The sequence below is a fragment of the Vombatus ursinus genome, unplaced genomic scaffold (genome assembly GCF_900497805.2).
Source record: "Vombatus ursinus unplaced genomic scaffold, bare-nosed wombat genome assembly UNPS02014791.1, whole genome shotgun sequence".
NCBI classification, from domain to species: Eukaryota; Metazoa; Chordata; class Mammalia; order Diprotodontia; family Vombatidae; genus Vombatus; species Vombatus ursinus.
In genome coordinates, this window is record NW_020954569.1 from 61373180 (window position 1) to 61383748 (window position 10569).

Genomic DNA, 10569 nt, shown 5'->3' on the forward strand with positions numbered 1-10569 from the left:
AACCCTTGCACAGGCTGTCCTCCCTGTTTAAAATGGACTTTCTCATCACCTCTGACTCTCAGAATCCTTAAATTCCTTCAAAGGTCATCTCAAGTGTCATCTCTTATGTAAGGTCTTTCCTGATGTCTTCATCTACTATGAATTTGCATTGCACTTACTTTGTAAATATTTATAATCTATGTATTCATGCACATTCTTTTCCCAGAGAAAATGTCAATTCCTTGAGGATTTTTTTTGTCTTTGTTTCCCCAATACCTAACATAATACCTGGCACATAGTATGTATTTAATGAGTGCTTATTAATTACTGAATGATTGACACCTTACTGAGTAATCCTAATTGCTTACTTCTCTATGTCTCAGTTCTCATTTATAATATTACAGGTTTTGACAATATAGTCTTTAAGATCACCTCCAGGTGTAACATTTTATGAGTCTAGAACAGGGATGGGAAACCTGTGGCCTCAAGGCCACATGCGGTCCTCTGGGTCCTCAAGTATGGCCCCTTGACTGAATCCAAACTTCCAGACTGAATCCAGAACTTTGCTCTGGTCTAGAATATTAGGTTTCTTTGGGGAACCATTTCTAATATGACCACTCTTATTATCCAACTTCTTTTATTTTTCCAATTATCTGTCTTATTTCTTTTATTCTTCTATTTTTCCAAAATTCCAATGCTAAAAATATATAATTTCTTCCATTGATCAATCAATTAATAAACATTTGTTAAATTCCTATTGTGTGCTCTTATGGTTTTAGGGGTAGCCCTGTGGTATTATAGTGCTGATACTGTAGATCACAAGCCCCCATCAGTGTGTTTCCCCATTGACTGTCAGCCAGTAGAATCAGTTAGCCTTTAGCAAATGTATTTACTAAGAGAGTATTCCAAGAACAGTTGTTACAAAAACATTTCTCTTAAAAGTGCAAGACACTATTCAATAAGTAAGTAAATGAATGAATCATTTATGAATAACATAAGTAAGCAAACAAGTAATGAATAGATAGCTAAACAAATCATTAAGAAAATAATGATGATGATAATTTTTTAAAATTCCCATCAGGGACATTACATTCTAAGGTAGATAGAACATTTATGGATTTGACTATTCTGGCTAAATGAAAGTTACCATATATTCTATAAAGGACCCAGAAGTTTTCATGACTCATTCTGGATAAAATAAAATAAAATTACACTAACTCTAAAGAAATCTTTCTTTGATGATAAAAAATGCATTTCCTTATTCTAGATGGTCTTCAAGATAATATTTGTAAACATGATAACCTCTTATCCAATACTGTAGATGTAGTTAGGGAAGGTATAGAAGGTTGGACTGAAATAGCACTGACTCTAAATATATAGCCAAGAAGTTGTTTTTTTAAAAGAAATTCTCAATATGATTTATTTAATCATTATTTATCAATCACAGAAGTATAATGTGAGGTTTGGATTGGTTGCCACATGGGGTGGGTAAAGGGCTTGTTGTTCAGTGTTTATGGTTATTTCGGTTCAAGGTATAGCAACTTAATTCTGTCAGTAGATGCATCTACTGTATCAATGTATCTGTTTCTATATCCCTACATTTTTCCCCCTGAAAATAATCAGATGTAGTTGGCAGCTCAAACACTCCCATCCATTAACCATTTTTAACTAGTAAACATTGGAACTAACCTTCTCTGGACCATTCAATCTCGTCCTCATTCTTTAAGAAGCCATAAAATCCTAGAGCTGAGAAACATTGGAAACCATTTAATCCAACTCCCTCACCTTACAAATTATATAATGGAAACTCAGATAGATGACATGAGTTACCTAAGATCATACAGATAGTTAATTATGGAGCGAATCTTGGAATATTTTATCATCTATTCAGTCACTGTCCTACCACTCCTCCTTAGAATCACGCTATCCAAACCAGAGGCCATGTTTCCCTCCCTGGATAGGAATTTCAGCTTGGAACTCCACTCTGGACTAACTTTGATTGTCCTGTGAGTGATTGCAATTGTACCTGAAGAGTGTTATCTAGCCAGTCCCAGATCATGCTTTACATTTGTTCACATCTTAGGACATCTTGCCACCTGCCCTGCTACTATATCAATATCATTCCTCTCCAAAAGGTAATCAAATCAATACTACTATTTTTTTGAGACAATGGATTATCGAATGGCTTACCAATCTTGTGACTCTTCAGTACAAAACTCTCATCCTTGGCCACCATTCCCATATATGTATTGTCTCCTCCTATTAGGATGTAAAGTCCTTCAAGAAAGAGACTATTGTACTCTTTGGCTTTTTGTTATGATGGGTTGGAATAATGTCTGCCATAGAGTAGATATTTAATAAATTTATTGAATAAATGCATTTTCTTCCTTCTCTCTCTTTTCCTTCCTCTCTCCTTTTCTTCCTTTCTTCCCCTTCCTTTCTTTTCTTCTTCCTTCCTTCCTTGACTCTACATCCAGCACTCTATCCATATCACCAACCAGCATCTCTCCTAAAATGAGTATTGTCATTGCTGGCAGGATTTTTAATAGGCTAGATTAAGAGAAATATACTTTCCCTCCTGCATAACTCTGTCCTTACAATAACATGGTAATATTTTAGCAGTAAATCCGTCAGTGTGTATGAGGGTGAGTGTCAAAGCCTATTGGAAATCTGACAGGAAATTGTTCAACAGGAGCTAGAAGTTAGGATTAGGGATTAGTAGTGAGGCGTCTATTATTCCATATAACAAATAAACCAGATATCAAGGTCCTGGGTCCCATGCTACAAAAACAAAGGTCCCCAGTTGCTCAATGGAGTTCTATTCAATTCAATGGACAGTTATTACATACCTACTATGTGCAAAATATGAAACATGAAGTGGCTTTTAATTTTTTTTTTACAATGGTAGAAATCTGTTTAAGCAAAATTTTGACAAGATCACTATAATTTAATTCTTTAAAATTATTTTTTGTAATGCTAAATATCAAATAATATAAGGCTCATTTACAAACAACCACCATAGGATACTTCATGATTCCTTGGAGCACAATTTTAGAAACTTTGACTTAGTAGATAAAAATCCAGTGTCAGAGTCAAGGAGGTTTAGGTCTGGCACCTGACTTATATTGGCTATGTGACCTTGGGCAAATCATTTAACCTCCCAGGGCTTCCAGACTACTCCTAAGACTACAAGTGGTAGAGCAGTTACAGATCTGCATTGGTGGATGGAGTTAACTCACTGGGATATTCCTACACCAATGAAATCACAGGCTTAGACACTCCCTTTTTTCCCCTTGGTCCACAATGCGCAAAATAGTGTGCTAAGAGCAAAGGGAACATAAAGCTGAGAATGAATAAATAGTCCCTGCCCTTCAGGATCCTACATTCTCCTGGGAGATACAATATTTAAACAAAGAAGTCAAAACAAAATAATTGAATGAGGAGAGAACACTAACAAGGATGATCAGAAGCCACTTTCCATTTGGAAGCCACATTTGCTCTTAGCCTTTGAAGAAGCTTTGGATTCTCAAAGGTGAGATAAGAAAGGAGGACATTCCACAAATGTGGACAGTCAGGGTCAAAGCACATAGACATGAAATGAAGTGTTTTCTGTTAAGAAGTGCAAGAAAGCCAGTTTGCCTGGACCAAAGACTACAGGAAAAAGAGATGGAACTCTGAGTTTAGTGAAACCAAGGAATCTACTTTGTTTGGAATGCAGTATACGTGAATGAGGAATAATGGGAAAATGTGTCCAGAAAGGTAGACTAGCAATAGATTATGAAACATTCTAGTGTTGAGCTCAGGAATTCATACTTTACCCTTGGGGCAATAGGATGCTACTGTAGCTCCTTAAGAAGGGAATGACATAGTCAGACCTATGCATGAAGAAAATTATTTTGACAGCCATGGGAATCATGGATTAAAAAGGGAGAAGTACCAGGGAAGCAGGGAAAACAGTAACTAACTGTGGCAATAATACATGTTAGAGGTGATAACACTGTGAAATGGAGAGGAAAAAGATGTAAAAGATGTGGGGGATGAACCTCTGCCACTTGGCAACCGATTGGCTATGGATAGTGAAGGAGAAAGGGGAGGTCAAGGATGATTCCAAGGTTATGAACCTGAGTGCCTAGGAGAGAAATAAAAGTGAAGAAGGGCAGGTCAAGGAAATATAGGTAAACCGAGAAGTTTAGCCCATCTGTTCAAACAACATTCTCAGCAACACAATAGCCAAATGATTCCTTCTTTATTGATTAGGAGCAAAACATCATGGGTATTTCAACTAATGCCTTGCATTCATATAATGCTTTATTTACAATGTCTGAAGCACTTTTATATCCATTATTATATTCAATCCTCACAACAATCATACCTAGGTATGCAGGAAAGGGTTATTATCCTCATTTTATAGATGAGAAACCTGAAATTTAGGGTAGGGAGGAAGGATTTGCCCTACACTATGATTATTTATTGACAGACTTGGGATTTGAACACAAGTCTTTCTGACTCACCATCCGTTTCTTTATCTCCTATTCTATGCTTCTTCTTACCACAGAAAATACCGGAATGTCATCATCAGAGAACCTACAAGAATTGGATTCACTGAGTTCCTAATACCCTGAGCAGACAGACACATCCTCAGGTTATGGCTACTGAGCATAAAGTGGACTAGAGGCCCGCGTCCAATTATTTAAAAATACAAAGAGAAAAGAACAGACAGCAGTAGTAAATTCTTGAAAGGCTGTCTTAATTAAAGCAAGTCTTTTCCCTGGGGTAGGTTTTAGAGGATGGGCTCTAATCCCTAGGCTCGAGCCATAAGGAAGAGTTCTTAAGTGGATGCAGGCTTCATTGCTGACCTCTATGTCACAACTCAAAATGGCATGATTCCTCTACACAGCAAAGCAGGCTAAGCTACCAGCTACATCTCATCTCCTGGGAACTGGAAATACTTGCCAGCATCTCTTCCTTCAAAGACTTTCAGTGTTTCTTCAGCTTGTGTAATAGGCCATCGAGCCAATTTGCCTACAGTCTTCAAGTACAGTAAAATATTATGAGACACTACATCACATCCATTGGCAACATGCAAATATACAAAAGCAACGACATAGCCTTTATCCACTAATTTTATAATTCTTTTGAGACAAGCTGTAAAGTTTTTCTTTTGCTCCCCTGGCATTATTTCTGCTTCTTTTTACATCTGCATAACTTTTTTTATTGTATTCTTTATGTTTACAGATATTCGCTTTGCTCTATTACTTTCCTAAATCCAGGGGAAATCCCTTGCAATGTTTTGCTATTTGTTTGGGTGTTTTAGGACTAAAACAGTGTAAAAAACGGAAAAAGTAGCATATCAGGCATGAAGGTGGCTTTTAAACAAATTTACTTCAATATGGAAGTCAGAGCTCCTATGTGCTCTACCACTGAGAGGTGGCCTACCTCTGATGTTAACACAGCATAATAATAATAGATCATAGGATCATAGCTCTAAAGCTTCATTTTACAGATGAAGAAACTGAGGCCCTGGTTGATTAAGAGACTTTCCAAGGTCAAACAGGTAGCAAGCATCAGAAGCAGGATTTGAACCCAAGTCCTTTGACTTTAGAATCAGCTCTCCTTCTATTGGACCACTGATTTGTTGTCAGGTTTAACTCTTTAAAGTGTTGTTACTTCCATTATTTTACATGTTTGTTATAGCAGCTCTGAGATGTAAGTAAGGTGGGGACAATAATGTCCATTCTACAGATGAGGAAATGGAAGCCAAGAGACATTAAGTGGTTTGTCCAAGCCAATTGGTGGCACCAAAAGAGCTAGAACCTGGGTCTACTGGCTTCATCAGACAAGCTACAGAAGTAGAACTGCACCCATTAAAAATTGTGCAGTAGGAAAATTATGGCAGAGGAAAGAGTTATGTCCTTGAAATCACTTTGCTTTGGTTCCTTGGTTCTCCCATTTGTAAAAGGAAAGGATCAGATTAGAATGATCTCTAAAGTTCCTCTTAATGCTAACATCTGAGATTCTGTGTAAGTTTGTCTTTGTTGTCCAGTCTTTCATGGTCTAATCAACAGATACCTAGCTGTAAGCAAAGTGGTGGAGTGAGAAGAATTCTAGGTTTGGAGTCAAGAACTGTTTTGCCATTTATTGTATAATAGACATTAGGCAAGTCTCCTGTCTTCTGCCTGCATTCCCTGCCCATAAAATGAGGGCAATTGAACTAGATGAACTACTAGTTCCCATTGGTGATCCCTAGCTTCCTAAGTCCTCTCATTGCAGTATCCCAGCTAGAGTTGCCTTTTTGGGCAACCCAACCTACCTATATCCCAGATCTTTTTCTTCCCCTTTTTTTTCCATCAAACCTTAGCAGTTTTATGTTCATCACATAAATGGAATCAACATAAAGGTTCTGCTTTTAAAATGATTTGATAAGCAAATCTTGTTAAGTAATCCATGCTAGGGACAGCTAGATGGTGTAGTGAATAGAGTGTCAGGCCTGGAGTCAGGAAGACTCATCTAGCTAGCTGTGTGACCCTGGACAAATCACTTAACCCTGTTTGCTTCAGTTACCTTATCTGTAAAATGAGCTGGAGAAGAAAATGGCAAGCCACTCCAGTATCTTTGCCAAGAAAATAGGATTACAAAGAGTTGAATATGACTGAAATGACTGAACAACAGTAATAAATCCATGTTAATGCGATGGGGATTAGATCTGTGATTTTTGTTAGTAGAAAGAACTCCCTCTACCAATGAAGGTCAACAGCTTCTTTTTAATAAATAAATAGTCCTAGATAGTTGCTTAGTGCACTGGAAGGATAAGTAACTGCCCAGAGTCATAAAGTCAGTTTATATCAGAGGCAGGACCTGAACCTAGGTCTTCATTGTTTTAATTTCCTTTTTTTCTTTTTTTTTTTTTTTTTGCTTTTTGGTGAAGCAATCAGGGTTAAGTGACTTGCCCAGGGTCATACAGCTAGTAGGTATCAAGTGTCTGAGGCTGGATTTGAAAATTGTTTTAATTTCTCTTCTCCATCCACTACCCCATACTGCCCCATGACCTTTGATAGTAAGTCTCAATCATATTAACAATTCATATTGATATGGTGCCTTAAGATTTGCAAAATACTTTCCACATAGCAACCCTGGGAGGTAGATAGTACAAGTATTACGATTACTATTACTATCCCTATTTTACAAATGAGGAAACTGGGGCCCTAAGTAGTTAAATGGCTGTGGTTATATAGTTATTATGTGTCAAGCTCAGGTCTCCTGACTCAAGAGCTAATGTTTTTCCACTGTGCCATGCTATCTCATATTAATAACCTATGCACTCTCTTTCATTTCCTAGGTAGTATGTACATTTTAACAGGAAGGAACCTTCAGCAGACAATGCCATTACTCAGATGTTGGTTTCTAATGGTGGGAATTTCAACCATTAGAGTAGGTCTATGGAGAAGATACCTGGTAAAGAAAAAAGGGCTGAGCCTTGCTACAACAAATGAATAGGAAGACACAGAATTCACCTAAACTGATAATGAAACGTAGAGTCAAGCACACACTCCTCTCCTGAAGGTCCAACCCTTGGACCTTGACTGTAGCCTTGCCTGCTATGATTCCTTTAACTAAACACAGCTTTAAAGAGCTGGAATAAGGTCAACCTGGGTCTCAGAGTAAGAGAACAAGCCTGGTTTTTTCTCAGGCTAAATTTACTCAACAGGAAGTGGTGACAGCTAAATAGCAGTGTCTTGGACACACGAAGAGAGCCATAAGTTTGCTGCCCAAGAAATTATAGGGCACTCAGGTCCTCAAGAGACCATCTATCCACCCCACCCCCTTGCTTGCCAAGTTAAAGCTGATTTGTGCCCAAAGAAACTTTTAGTTTCACCATAATTTCAAGTTTTGAATATGGAAATCAACTCTATTCCAGCTTCAGTGCAGTGCTGAAGTCCTGACCTCATAAGCAATAGGTTTGTATTTTCCTTTCTGATTGGCTAAAGATGCTGCTGCTCAAAGAATGGTAAGACCCAGCATCTACTCTAAATAGTTTCCTGTTCTACCACAACTCTAGGTTTGAACATTATAAGACTTTAAAATGAATGAGATCAGCTTTCTGCACTGTCAATGAGCCTATACAACTCACTTGTGTACAGAATATTAAACTGTTAAAATTCACTTTAGGTCAATATTGTAGGAGTATTAAAACAATAAATAAAGCCTCAATATTTGCTAAGATGTTATAAATCAGAATTACATCCTATGTAGATAAGGTGGCATGGCATCATTATAATTAAATAGCATTTATTAATCACCTTCATATGAGTAATTTTGAATTGGGGTCTCTACAACAGAGTCCTGAGCTAAGATGGAACATGAATTTGAAGTCAAGGCTAGAAAAAAGTTCCCTTCTTGAATCAAGGGAGCTGTAGTCTGAATCAGTGGTTGGTTAGGAGGGAAATGAAAACCTTTTCCCAGGATCATTTGAGATTTTTTTTGGCAAGGCAACTTACTTTTCACAACATTTACACAGGAATTCTAGTGGTTTCTAAAGTTAGGTACCCAAGACAAACAAGGAAACATGCTGGAAGTCTCCTACCTCACCTATCTGCCATCTTCAACATATAGGCCATGGATAAAAACATATGTACCACTCATGTCATGACCAATGGCAAGACCATATTTGTATTTTCATTGTTAATTGTGATCATTTGTTTGTTTGAAAGAAAATCCCTTTAGTCCATTCCATTTATTGGTACTTGTCAATAAGAAAAGATAATGTGGTTTGATTTCACAAGAATGTTATTTATTGAATAAGTGATTTCCTAAATGCCTAAGAAGTAGAATCTGATGGGCACCAGAAGGACCTGATTTAACCAAAGTATCTAACCTAAAAGCCTGTAATGGCACCTGAAATTCTCATCATTATAGTCATTTAGAGAAGTTAAATATTGTCTCTAGAGGACCAATATGAAAATGAAAAGGGAGAAGGGAACTGATATTCTCCATTTACACACCATCACCCATGAGCACAGAAGTATAGATTAATTTACAAGATAATTAGTTAGCCTCTGGAAATCAGAGAAGAGGATAAAGGGCACAGAATACAAGATGAGCAAATTTGGATATAGAGGTGATTCCAAAAAAGTCTATAGAGCATCATGTTTTGATGAAAGGCATCTGAGAAGTCTTTTGGGAGAGACTTCAAAAAGAAGAGATGGAGAGTGCTTAAAATATTTTTCCTACCCTTCCCTATATGACCTAGGTTCTTTCATCATTTGTACATAGAGAGCTGTGAGCAAGGTACAGATTCTTAAGCTAACAAATGATTGTCATTTAGTTCCATATTAATTCAACAAACATTGATTAAGTCTTTCACAATAGAACTATACATAAGACTCTCACTAATTAACAAGTTAGTTTTTCTTCCCCCTGTAGGGCATTTTTACATCTCATGAGTTTGTCAATGCTATGCCAAGAGGACTCAAGCTCCAGCAGGTCCTACAAGCTAAGAAGATTCAGATGTGGACCCCATGATGGACTATATAGCTTTCGTCTAAAAACCAGAAAAGGTTGGTTCAAAGAGGCTCACTATCAGAGATTTTTGCTATCAGATGATGTTTTTGGTTTTGTTATTGTTTTTCAAGCCACAGCAGCTCATTAAGCTATAGATTATGGAGTAGAAGAGTCAAAGTTCAATGAAAGGAGTGTTCTTAAAGTATGAAGTACAGTCAACTCTTCTAAAGTTAGGTTTCTGAATTGTTAACTGTAGTGACCAATCTATCATTAGAGTAGCAGAAAGTTATTCCTATTGATCTTATTGAGGTATGGGAGTCCCTGGGGAACCAGTCAGGAGCTCTCGGTGTCATTCCAGCAAGGCTTGTGTCTCTCTGTAAGCAGCCAGAGCACACATCCAGCTCTGTGTGAGGTTCCCAAGGTAAATGGGGGAATCCCCTATCACCCCTGCTACACTCCTGTCAGAGCCACAATAGCCACTTGTTTCCAGAGCACAAGTGACAGCTAGCCTTCACTGACTTGCATTCCTGGATTGATTTGTATCCCCAGCACAGTGTCTCACACATAGTAGGCATTTAATAAATGCTTATCAATGAATAATTGTTTGCTTAATTTTGAAAATCAATCTACAGTAACAGATGTCATGTGCTTGCTATTCCCTGCCTTCTGTTGGACTGAGTCACACTGTACAAATGGACAACAAGCTATCATTGGTGAGATTTGGGGTTTCATTGGCTTCTTCCAGAAATGGTTACCTTGGACATGACAACTTCACTTGGCCTGAGTTAGGCATAAACAAGTAGGATGAGGATGAAGGATGTAATAACTGTTATAAATAGAGTGTCAATACAAGAAACCAGTGTTGCCAAGAGAGCAAGAGATATAAAGAAATCAATAAATATTAAGTGCTTGCTATATGCCATGGATTGTGTTTTTAAGTAGCAAGAGGGATACAGAGAAGTATGAGACAAGTTCCCTAAGATGATATATCCATATATATATATCCACATATTTATATCTATCTATCTATTATCTATCTATCTATTATCTATCTATCTATCTATCTATCTATCTATCTATCTATCTATCTAT